The sequence below is a fragment of the Bufo gargarizans genome, chromosome 7 (assembly GCF_014858855.1).
Source record: "Bufo gargarizans isolate SCDJY-AF-19 chromosome 7, ASM1485885v1, whole genome shotgun sequence".
Lineage (NCBI taxonomy): Eukaryota > Metazoa > Chordata > Amphibia > Anura > Bufonidae > Bufo > Bufo gargarizans.
The window spans coordinates 49,006,817-49,020,487 of record NC_058086.1 but is presented as its reverse complement, the minus strand read 5'-3'; positions in this window follow the sequence as shown (position 1 = coordinate 49,020,487).

Below are 13,671 nucleotides of genomic sequence, written 5' to 3'. Positions count from 1 at the left end.
GTCCGGCTTATTCATGCTTCTATCAATTCTCAATGAGTCACGTTTCTTGCATTACATCTGAGATGACTTTGAGAAAATGAATTAGTGTTGATCGAGCACCATAGTGTTCGGGTGCTCGGGTCGAACACCTTGGGATGCTCTTGTGCTCAGAGCACCCGACACAATGGAAGTCAATGGGAGAAGCCGTGCATTAAACCAGCCACTTCCTCACTCTGCTCATCCTCCTGACTTGTTGACCTAACAACAACCTCACTTATTGACAACTGTGTCTCATCCTCATCATCAACCTCTTGAGACACTAATTGCCGTTGACATATTGGCAACTGTGTCTCATCATCATCATCCACCTTGTGAAACACTAATTGCCGTTCCCCACCGTCATCTTCTTGTGACTGTGGATGCTCAAGAGTTTTGGAATCAGGGCACAAGATCTCCTCATGTCCCTCTTTAAGCGTGCTTAGCGAGAGGGCCAAATCAAGGAATGGCGATGAAAAGAGCTCCTCGGAATATCAGAGTGTGGGATCACTTGTTTGCCCAGACTCTCCATGGTGGCAGGAAGGAGGATCAGGGTGAGGATTCTGTTGACCAGACTCTTGTCTACTGAGACTGGACTTTGTCGAAGACAGGATGGTGCTTAACCGACTGGAAGCATTATCTGCTGCAATCCAACCGACCACCTGGTCGCACTGGTCTGACTTTGAGAGTGGTGTCCTGCGCCGCCCTGCAAACTGGGACATGAAGCTAGGTATCGTGGATGAGTGTGTTTCTTGTGCTCTGGCAGCAAACACAGTTTCACCGCGCCCAGAGCCACAACCTCTGCGTGCACCATCAGCAGCAAGGACACTTCCCCGTCCCTTACTGCTCGCCTTCTGCATATTAAATGGTATATATGCTTGCAAGTATGTCACACGTACACTAGCGCAGGTTTTGTAAGTGTATGCGCAAATAAATTACACAGAATGTCACAGATATTTAGGATGCGCAAATGTAACACAACAGATGTAGCAGAGGTTGTGTCAATGTCAGCAGCGGCCAAACAATTGCACACAATTTAGCACTGGTTGCGCTAATAATATAGATTGCAGCCAGATAAAAGAATAGTCCTCAACACGTTAAGGACCTATGACGAGTATACTCGTCCTGGAGCACTGATACTTAGCGCTCCATGACGAGTATACTCGTCATGGCATTAAACTTTCACCATGTCTGCAGACATGGTGACAGCGCTGAGTGCCGGCTGTTACACACAGCCAGGCACCCAGGGTCAATGCCGAGGGGGGTCCTGTGACCCCCCCGTATCGGCGATCGCTGCAAACCACAGGTCAATTCAGACCTGCAGTTTTCAGCGCTTTCTGTAGTTTCTGATCTCCGCGGTACCTGACCACGGGGATCAGAAACTTTAAAATGGCCAAAGTAAAATATTTTTAACCCCCCCCCCCTGCACCCCTGAATGATTTTATGTCGGCGGGGTGCAGGGGGGGCGTTGCGGGAGGCGGGTGGTGCGGCAGGCGGGATCGCTGTGCCTTTGCAGCCCCCAGATGGATGGGGTGACAGAGGGAGGGAGTTCCCCTTCTTCCCCTTCCCTGTCTTCTCAGTTGTTGCAGACGGGGAAGGTTCCCATGGCAACAGGACGCCTTCTCAGGCATCCTGCTGTCCATGGTGCTAAACAGATCAATGCTAAAGTCATAGATCTGTTCAGACAAAGTGTAAGTAAAATACAGGACCATACACTATATAGTGTATTGTACTGTATTATACAGATATCAGACCCACTGGATCTTCAAGAACCAAGTGGGTTTGGGTAAAAAAAGTGAAAAAAGTAAAGCTATAAAAACTCATTTATCACTGAATAAAAATGAAAAAAAAAATACACTACACATATTAGGTATCGCCGCGTCCATAACGACTTGATCTATAAAACGGTCATGTTACTTTCCCCGCACGGTGAACGCCATAAAAATAAAAAAATAAAAACTATCAGGAAATTGAAATTTTGAAAACCTTACTTCCCAAAAAAGGTAATAAAAGTGATTAAAAAAAAGTTGCATGTACGCCGAAATAGTACCAATCAAACCATCACCTCATCCCGCAAAAAATTAGCCCCTACATGAGACAATGGCCCAAAAAATAAAAAAGACTATGGGGACACTATAACATGATTTGTTTCAAAAATGATATTATTGTGTAAAATTTACATAAAAAAAAAAAGTATACATATTAGGTATCTCCGAATCCGTATCAACCAGCTCTAAAATAATATATAAAAAAAAAAACAGTGCTAAATAAAAACAAATTTGTCACCTTACATCACAAATAGTGTAATAGCAAGCAATCAAAAAGTCATATACACCCCAAAATAGCACCAATCAAACTGTCATCTCATCTCGCAAAAATCATACCCTATCCAAGATAATCGCCCAAAAACTGAAAAAACTATGGCTCTTAGACTATAGAAACACTAAAACAAGATTTTTTTTGTTTCAAAAATGAAATCATTGTGTAAAACTTACATAAATAAAAAATTGTATACATATTAGGTATCGCCGTGTCCGTGACAACCTGCTCTATAAAAATACCACATGATCAAACCTGTCAGATGAATGTTGTAAATAACAAAAAAAAAAAAACGGTGCCAAAAAAGCTATTTCTTGTTACCTTGCCTCACAAAAAGTGTAATATAAAGCAACCAAAAATCATATGTACCCTAAACTAGTACCAACAAAACTTCCACCCTATCCCGTAGTTTCTAAAATGGGGTAAATTTTTTGGAGTTTTTACTCTACGGGTGCATCAGGGGAGATTCAAATGGGACATTGTGTCCAAAAAAACTGTCTAGCAAAATCTGCCTTCCAAAAACCGTATGGCATTCCTTTCCTTCTGCACCCTGTTTGTACAGCAGTTTGAGACCACATATGGGGTGTTTCTGTAAACTACAGAATCAGGGCCATAAATAATGAGTTTTGTTTGGCTGTTAACCCTTGCTTTGTAACTGGAAAAAAATAGTAAAATGGAAAATTTGGCAAAAAATTGAAATTCAGAAATTTCATCTCTAGTTGCCAATAACTCTTGTGGAACACCTAAAGGGCTAACTACGTTTGTAAAATCAGTTTTGAATACCTTGAGGGGTGTAGTTTCTTAGATGGGTCACTTTTATGGAGTTTCTACTCTAGGGGTGCATCAGGGTGGCTTCAAATGGGACATGGTGTCCAAAAAAACTGTCTAGCAAAATCTGCCTTCCAGAAACCGTATGGCATTCCTTTCCTTCTGCGCCCTGCCATGTGCCCGTACAGCAGTTTACGACCACATATGGGGTTTCTGTAAACTACAGAATCAGGGCCATAAATAATGAGTTTTGTTTGGCTGTTAACCCTTGATTTGTAACTGGAAAAAAAATAGTAAAATGGAAAATTTGGCAAAAAATTGAAATTCTGAAATTTCATCTTTATTTGCCAATAACTCTTGTGGAACACCTAAAGGGTTAGCAACGTTTGTAAAATCAGTTTTGAATACCTTGAGGGGTTTAGTTTCTTAGATTAGGTCACTTTTATGGAGTTTCTACTCTAGGGGTGCATCAAGGTGGCTTCAAATGGGACATGGTGTCCAAAAAAACTGTCTAGCAAAATCTGCCTTCCAGAAACCGTATGGCATTCCTTTCCTTCTGCGCCCTGCCGTGTGCCCGTACAGCAGTTTACGACCACATATGGGGTGTTTCTGTAAACTACAGAATCAGGGCCATAAATATTTAGTTTTTTGGGCTGTTAACCCTTGCTTTGTAACTGGAAAAAAATTATTAAAATGGAAAATCTGCCAAAAAAGTGAAATTTTTAAATTGTACCTCTATTTTCCATTAATTCTTGTGGAACACCTAAAAGGTTAACAAAGTTTGTAATACCTTGAGGGGCGTAGTTTCTAGAATGGGGTAATTTTTGGGTGGTTTCTATTATGTAAGCAGTGACTTCAGACCTGAACTAGTCCTTGAAAAGTGGGTTTTTGAAAATTTCTTAAAAATTTCTAGATTTGCTTCTAAACTTCTAAGCCCCTAAAGTAACATCCCCACAAAATAAAATGTCATTCCCAAAATGAACCAAACATGAAGTAGACATATGGGGAATGTAAAGTAGTAACTATTTTTGTAGGTATTACTATGTATTATAGAAGTAGAGAAATTGAAACTTGGAAATTTGCAATTTTTTACAAATGTTTGGTAAATTTGGTAGTTTTTTTATAAATAAAAATTTTTTTTTTTTACTTCATTTTACCAGTGTAACGAAGTACAATATGTGCCGAAAAAACCATCTCAGAATGGCCTGGATAAGTCAAAGCGTTTTAAAGTAATCACCACATAAAGTGACACTGGTCAGATTTGCAAAAAATGGCCTGGTCCTTAAGGTGAAAATGAGTTTGGTCCTTAAGGAGTTAAAAGGACTTTTGGGTCTCTAACACCTTTAAACAGTAAACCCTGCCTTAAGAAAACAAAAAAAACTATTCCTCTCCCTACACTCTCTGGCCCTTCTGCTGCAGCTCTCCCTGACTAAGACTGAGCCGAACCACGTGTCATCAGGTGCTTTATAGCACCCGATGACGCCTTCCGGCCAGCCAATCACTGTAATGCCAGTAACCAACATGGCTACGGCATTACAACAACAACAAAACATTTGTAAAGCGCTTTTCTCAAATAGGAATCAAAGTGCATAATTTTGTCTCAGATGGGTACATAGTTATATGTACAGGGGGAAAAAGTTATGTGATCGTAAATGCCAGGCTAAACAGGTGGCTTTTCAGTTTTGATTTAAATGTGTCCAGGGTTGGAGCTGTCTTGATTGCATTTGGCAGTACTTCCCCGCACGTTTATTGGCTGCATAGCAGGCAAAAACATGCGAGGAAGAGACTCGAGCATCGTGCTCGAGCACACGCAGTGTCAAAGTGGAGTTCGGCCGAGCATGCTCACCCAACACTAGTCGGTTCGCATCATCCTGTTCTAGTATCAGCTCAGAGACCAGGAGAGATCAGATCCCTGCCTGCAGCGAGAGCGTAATCTCCAGGAAAGTGGATGTAATGCTGGATTAGGAACAGATTAGGTATGAAATTATTAACAATGTAAACAGAACAGAGCGGTCACTTCCTATGAATCCCTGCATGTTACACATCTGACTCATTCATCTGCCAGTCACAGTGATACATAACTGATACATTCACAAAAATCTGCCATTAAAGGGGAAGTCCAGGTTATACTAAATTATCTTGAAGGTTTCTTTTTGTACATAGGAGTAGTATTATAGTAGTTATATTCTTGTATATAGAAGAAGTATTATAGTAGTATATTCTTGTATATAGGGTGCAGTATTATAGTAGTTATATTCTTGTACATAGGAGCAGTATTATAGTAGTTATATTTTTGTACATAGGGAGCAGTATTATAGTAGTTATATTCTTGTATATAGAAGGCAGTATTATAGTAGCTATATTCTTGTACATAGGAGCAGTATTATAGTAGTTATATTCTTGTACATAGGAGGCAGTATTATAGTAGTAATATTCTTGTCCATAGGCGCAGTATTATAGTAGTTATATTCTTGTACATAGGAGCAGTATTATAGTAGTTATATTCTTGTACATAGGAGCAGTATTATAGTAGTTATATTCTTGTACGTAGGGGCAGTATTATAGTAGTTGTAGTTTAGGTTCTCTTGTCATTGATATCTTTATTTTACCTTACCATACACATTAGATATCTGATGCCTCATCCGGCTACAGTTATTTATTTTATCCGTTCCCCAAATTATTGGATTTTTTAAATATAACATTTGACTGATGACACAATCAGAAGCTTATAATGTCCTTTTATAAACCAGATGTTATCACCAGTGGAAGGTTTAACAGGAGATTCTCAATATTGTATTTAATTACATTTGCCCCTAACGCGTTTCATAGCTTCTCATGTAGCTGCCTAGTGAAAACTATTAACAGATCCCTGTTTTCTTTTATTAGCTCGTTTAAGGTTCAGAAGATCACACTCAGGTGAAAATAAGCAATAAATTGGAGGAGGGATGATATGGATAGTATTGTGGGTGGCCACAGGATGCTGATAAATCAGTTTGTGCCCAGTCACCAGCAGATATTTTATGGGAGAAGCACCTTCTGACTATAGGGCTCCATATCTATGGTGCATTGACTCATTTTCCTCACAGTACCCTCTATGGGTAGATCAAAGCATTACAAGCTAAAAAAATCTACTGCGAAAACAATGCTACAATGGAGGGTGATGTAATAATGAGGGGGCGGAGCTGTGACAACGCATAATTCAGGCAGTATTATAGTAGTTATATTCTTGTACATAGGAGCAGTATTATAGAAGTCATATCTTGTACATAGGAGCAGTATTATAGTAGTTATATTCTTGTACATAGGAACAGTATTATAGTAGTTATATTCTTGTACATAGGAGCAGTATTATAGTAATTATATTTTTGTACCTAGGAGCAGTATTATAGTAGTTATATTCTTGTACATAAGAGCAGTATTATAGTAGTTATATTCTTGTACATAGGAGCAGTATTATAGTAGTTATATTCTTGTACATAGGAGCAGTATTATAGTAGTTATATTCTTGTACATAGGAGGCAGTATTATAGTAGTTATATACTTGTATATGGGAGCAGTATTATAGTAGTTATATTCTTGTACATAGGAGGCAGTATTATAGTAGTTATATTCTTGTACATAGGAGGCAGTATTATAGTAGTTATATTCTTGTACATAGGAGCAGTATTATAGTAGTTATATTCTTGTACATAGGAGCAGTATTATAGTAGTTATATTCTTGTACATAGGAGCAGTATTATAGTAGTTATATTCTTGTACATAGGAGCAGTATTATAGTAGTTGTATTCTTGTTCATAGGAGGCAGTATTATAGTAGTTATATCCTTGTACATAGGAGCAGTATTATAGTAGTTATATTCTTGTACATATGGTCAGTATTATAGTAGTTATCTTTGTGTGCATAGGAGTAGTATTATAGTAGTTATATTCTTGTATATTGGAGCAGTTTTATAGTGGTTATATTCTTTTACATAGGAGCGGTATTATGGTAGTTGTTTTTTGTACATAGGAGGCAGTATTATAGTAGTGTATTCTTTTTCATAGGAGCAGTATTATAGTAGTTATATTCTTGTACATAGGAGCAGTATTATTGCAGTTATATTCTTGTGCATAGGAGCAGTATTTTAGTAGTTGTTTTTTTTGTACATAGGAGGCAGTATTATAGTAGTATATTTTTTTATTCAGCAGCCTCTTGCACATGTATTTGTATCAATCTTTGTTTTTTTCACCTTTAGCCCTTGAAGCTTTGGTTGCAGATTTATCAGACAGAAGTCGGGCGCCGTTGTGCAGCTTTTTGCTTGTTTATTGTGATTCTTTGGAAGACTTTTTGCTGCTTCCGTAACTTTGTTTATTTATGAGATGTTTGCTTTGGGCTCTGTAGACCCAGTTGCCCTCTAACACAAAATGCAACCTCAGAAGAAGTCTTCTGTCCTAGGAAGTTTTTTCTTTCGTGTTTGGGAGATGATCCTCGGTTATATTATAATGAACATTGAACAATCAATCATCTTCCGATTATACTTCTAAACCATGAAAGACGCTTGATGGGAGAAAATCTGCGCAAAAGTGTTTTCTGTGTTTATCTGAAATTTCTCAAATATGTTGACTTTAATGCAATGAAAAGAATAAGAATTGAGAAATAGAAGTTAATGGTCTCATCTTTTTTCTGCTCCGGTGTAATGTTCTGTCAGGCTGTGACAACACTTTTGGCCAGGTGGCAGGTCACAGTGTTTCCAATACACAACCACATCCTAATTGACTTGGAGAGCTCCTTAAACTGTGGATATTGATGGGATTTACATCTTCAAAACTTCCCCATGTCATTTCACATTACTTGATCTGTTGTCATGGGGCACTGGGGCAGAAAATCTGCAGATAAAGTGGTGATGTGCCAGAAGATTTAAAGGGATTTTTATTTTTCTCTGAATAAAGATTAACAATAGTGTAATGAAAAGTACTGCAACATTGTAACATGCTTTTGGTTTTCGTTTCTCATCACTTTGATATCTCTGCTGTTTGTCAGTGAATGACAGGATTTAGGCATACATCTGGAACCCCCCTCTGGATGTCATAGCTGAAGTTGTTACAGTTGTATTCTGCAATCTTTTGTGAGCTAAGCACAGCAGTAACACAAGTCTTTCCTCTGGCCTGATACAGTCCTGATCAAAAGTTTAAGACCACTTGAAAAATGGAAAAAAATCCTATTTAGCATGGCTGGATCTTACCAAGGTTCCAACTAGAGCTTCAACATGCAACAAGAAGAAATGGGAGTGAGACAAAACATTTTTTGAGCATTCAATTTTATGAAAATAACGATTAAACTGAAACAGGCTGTTTTTCAGCTGATCAAAATTTTAGGACCACATGCCTTTAAAAGGCCAAATCTGTGCAAAGATGTGGATTCATTGTCATTTTCTGTCAGGTAGTCACACGTTGTGATGGCAAAGGCAAAAAAACTCTCCCTTTTTGAACGTGGTCGGGTTGTTGAACTGCATAAGCAGGGTCTCTCACAGCGCGCCATCGCTACTGAGGTGGGACGCAGTAAGACAGTCATGTGGAATTTCTTAAATGATCCTGAAGGTTATGGAACCAAAAAGTCAAGTGGAAGACCCCAAAAATTTCACTAGCACTGAGCCGGAGAATCCAATTGGCTGTCTGTCAAGACACTGGACGATCCTCGACCCAAATTAAGGTCCTTACTGGTGCCGACTGCAGCCCCATAACCATCAGACGGCATCTGAGACTGAAGGGCTTCAAAAACAAAAAACCTCTTCAAAGACCTCGTCTCCTCGAACGCCACAGAACTGCTTGTTTGGACTTTGCAAGAGAGCACCAAACATGGGACATTCAAAGGTGGAAGAAAGTTTTATTCTCTGATGAGAAAAAATTTAACCTTGATGGTCCTGATGGTTTCCAACATTACTGGCATGACAAGCAGATCCCACCTGAGATGTTTTCTACGTGCCACAGTGGAGGGGGCGCCATAATGGTCTGGGGTGCTTTTTCCTTCAGTAGAACAATGGAGCTTCAGGAAGTGCAGGGCGTCAAATGTCCGCTGGCTATGTCCAGATGTTGCAGAGAGCATCCCTCATGACTGAGGGCCCTCGTCTGTGTGGTAACAGGACAACGCTACAGTACACAATGCCCGCAGGGCAAGGGACTTCTTCCAGGAGAATAACATCACTCTTTGTGTTCCCCTGATCTAAATCCAATTGAGAACCTTTGGGGATGGATGGCAAGGGAAGTTTACAAAAATGGACAACAGTTCCAGACAGTAGATGGCCTTCGTGCGGCCGTCTTCACCACTTGGAGAAATGTTCCCACTAACCTCATGGAAACGCTTGCATCAAGCATGCCGAAACAATAACGGCGGAGCTACTCATTACTGAGCTCATGTTTGGAAGTTGGATTTCTGTTTTGGGGGGGGGTTAGTTTTTTTTGGAGGTGTGGTCCTAAACTTTTGATCAGCTGAAAAACAGCCTGTTTCAGTTTATTTGTTGTTTTCATTAAATTGAATGCTCAAAAATGTTTGGTCTCACTCCCATTTCTTCTTGTTGCATGTTGAATCTCTACTTGGAACCTTGTTAAGATCCAGCCATGCTAAATAGGATTTTTTGCCATTTTTCAAGTGGTCTTAAACTTTTAATAAGGACTGTACCATGTATAACTGAAGATAAAATGTATCAGCCTGCACCTAAGATTGTTTTGCCCTCAGAGGATTGGGTAGACTGGAAACCATTGCAACAACTATTGTAAAGTGTCTTCATTTCAGAGATTGTGCAAGGAGGGAGACATTTAGTCACAGAGTATGTTAGAAAGTTGCAGAATTCAGTTTTCATTATACATTAGTGGTTTCTTTAAAGATCAACAGATTGCTTAACCTCTGTGAAGGCTTCCCAGGACCCCTAGGATTGTATTTTTCTGATTTAAGTGCGTCTTTCTGTAGGAACACGAGACAAGTATCTGTAAACCCACAGCTGCTATAAATGAAGGTCGTGTAGAGTAGATTAGCGCTATGCATATATGCAGCAGAGCTGGACGCTAATCAATAGCCCTGTCTACAATGGTAGAAGGAGAGAGAAATGGCGTGGCCAATCCTAACCCTCTGTCCCAGGGTGTTCTTCAGTAAACACATGACTCAGTTCTGCGTCTTAATGGGTTCTGAATCAGAAGGAGTCGAGCATATGGTTCGAATACAAGAAGAATGCATCCAAAATATTAGTAATGCAGAATTACACTAATCACATCCAAACTTTTGCAAATATTGGAGCAATGTACGGAAAGAATCTTCTGCAGAGGGCCAGGGTTTAGTCACTGCTGAAAAATACATAAGAAATGATTCGCCCACATTCTTGAGGTGAGTAATAAGGGTGGAAGGGGGGTAAAAACTTTATGTAACCCCTGAACTAGTTGGCATCAAGAATTTAGTCTTTTTCATGGTTGTCATATTTATAGAATGTAACAGCAGTGAGTAGTGACTCTGATTTATATGGAATATATACATAGTGCAGAACACGATAGGATTAGATACACTGCTTAACAGACAGTAACACACAATATATGATTAGATACACAGCTCAGGAGAAAATATCACACATGATAGGTTTAGATACAACAGCTTAGCTGACAGTACCGAACATGTTAGTTTTAGAAACAGCAGACAGTATCACACATGGCTTAGATACAGCAGCTCAGCACATGGTATCACTCTGATTGGCTTGGATACACTGACACTGCAGATTAATGTAAAGTGTAATTGCTCCGACTCTGTATTTCTTAGATATCCATCTTGTCCTTGCTTTGTCACAATGTAACACTTTGTTTTCTTATGTCCTTTCTCTCTCGTCTTAAATGAGCCCCCTGTCCGCCATCAATGCTGGTGGTCTGGACTTACCCTAGGAATGAAAATAAAACACTAAGAAAACAAACTCCTCTCCATCTGTATACAAGGGGGAACCAAAATAACAAATTCATAGGTGGATGGTTTGGAGTTGTCTCCAGAATATGTTTCTTGCACAGAATTTACCCTCCACCCTGGAACATGATGTCTTGAAGGGGCACATTGACAACCTGTATGACTTGGGGTGCTCAACAGGAAACATTTCAGTTGCAGAAGCGTAAAGTTTCCTCCTCCAGAAGACTTCATGCTTTGTGCAGGACCATCCTGGATCCGCCTGTTTATTTCATGGCGGCAGCACTTTATTTATGTCGTGTAACACGGGGCAGCGGCTGCTTCTCCAGCAAAGACTTTCCCAGCAGTAGATAGTGGCCAGCACACACTTCTGTTATGATGGAATGCCTCTTATAGGCTTCCGTGGTGCATGCCGTCATAGAATTCCGTTATGGTCGGTGGTAACGAAATCCATTACATAATTCTTAGATAACCCGAACGCCAAACTTACAAATCACAAGTTCTCTCAATACTCAATATAATATATCAGAATTTATCAGAATGTTTCATGATTCACAACTCCCACAGTTAAAGAAACAGCTTAAAGGAATGTCCAATTACATCTCATACTAGCTGATTATGGGGGTCCGGCTGCTGGTAACTATGTTGATTAGTAGTTATTGCCGTGAGAAGCAGCCGCTGCTTGAGACTCATTGAAATCTATTATGTCAAGGTAGCACTGAGTCACCAGCTGATACAAGGTGTCTCAATCACGTACATCCCCTTTATTTCCTTCATATGTCCTACAAGAAGAATCTTAAATAAAGTGGACAACCCCTTTAAGGTCCAGACCAGTGGTACAGCTAAAGGGGGTGTCGAAAGAGCAATCACACCTGGTGCCTGAGTGGAACATATAAGAAGACACCATTATTGAAAATGGCACATGATTGGTGGGGCCCTGATATACACTACTGTTACTCCTTTGAGGGTGGGTTCACACTTTTTTCTTTTTTTACTTTTTTTTGTACTTTTTAGTTTTAATGGGGTTTTTTGCTCCCGCATTTTTGGTTCATTCTTTTGCTGTAAAAATGCAAACTTCAGATGTTAGATGAAGGTCTATGGGAAATATGAAATGCAGGCCGCACAAGTGATTTGTTGCTCTCAGCGTTTTTGTTCATTAGGTGGTGTTTATTGCTGTTTTTTACTTTAAAAGAAAATACAGCAAGCTCTTGGCATTTTTTCAGGTGTTGAAGCATCATGTCCCCCTGTAGAAGTGGAACATTGTGCCTCCAGGAAGGGGTGGAGCATGATACCTCAATGTAGAGGTGGAGCATTGTGCCCCCAGGAAGGGGTGGAGCATCATACCTCAATGTAGAGGTGAAGCATTGTGCCTCCAAGAAGGGGTAGAGCATTGTTCCCACAAGAAGTGGTGGAGAATTGTGCCCCCAGTAAGTGGTGGAGCATCATAACCCCATGTAGAGGTGGAGCATTGTGCCTCCATGTAGAGTTGGAGCATCATGCCCCCATAGGAGGTGGAGTGTTATGCCCAGATGTAGAGTCAGAACATTGTGCCCCATGAAGGGCTGGAGCCTCATGACCCCATGAAAGGGTGGATATTGGTGGCCTCTTGATGTTAATAATGTAAAGCGGTGGTCCTACACAGGTTCCTGTCATCCATGGTGAGGAGTGATGAGGTCAAAGACAGATGGGTCTTCTTCACTCTCCCCAAGCTTCATCCTCTTACAAACTATCTATTCCTCTATAGTGTTGAGCGCGAATATTCGAATTGCAAATTTTTTTCTCGAGATTTCGCGAATATTTAGAATATAGTTCTATATATTCGCGAAATTGAATATTATTATTATTTTTTTAAATTGTTATATTTTTTTCTTTTCCATTTCCCTAAAGTTGTTCTTACCTGTCCTTTGGATTCCTGGCTTCCTGGCTGCTCCAGTCAGTGCCCGTTGCCGCTTCTGCCGACTTCCGTGCTCATGGAGCATCCCCATCACCATGGGAACGTCTCCATATACTAGAATGTACTGTCGGATTTGAGAATTACGTTGAAATCGCAATTCGATTAATTCAAGTTATAATAATCGAATTGCGATTTCAACTTTTTACGTATATTCTTAATATTGCTCTAACTTCGTCTTTTAGAATATTCGTAATATTCTAAAAGACGAAGTTAGAGCAATATAACGAATATTCTAAAAGACGAAGTTAGAGCAATATTACGAATATTCTAAAAGACGAAGTTAAAGCAATATTGAGAATATTCGTTAAATACACATATTAGCCTAGCCATAGTCAATTAGTCATAGGAACGTTGCCTTATACTATCAAAAGAAAAATCGCATATTATTCGCGATAATTGGAATAATTACGAATATTCGATTTCGACGAATATAACACGAATATTGAATCGAATATTCGCGAAATATCGCGAAATCGAATATGGCACCTCTCGCTCATCACTATTCCTCTATAATTTCTAGAAATATAAACTAAATTTAATCTGAAAATATAAAAATGGCTCAGATTTCATGCCGGACATAAAGTGTAAACGCCAGCCTGTTGGCAGATATGCGGTGCCAGCTTTAGAAGGTCTCCGCAGTGTCCAAACATTAGAGTCCAAATCTGAATCTTTCCTAATATCTCAAGGACTTTACCTTCCTCCTGTTT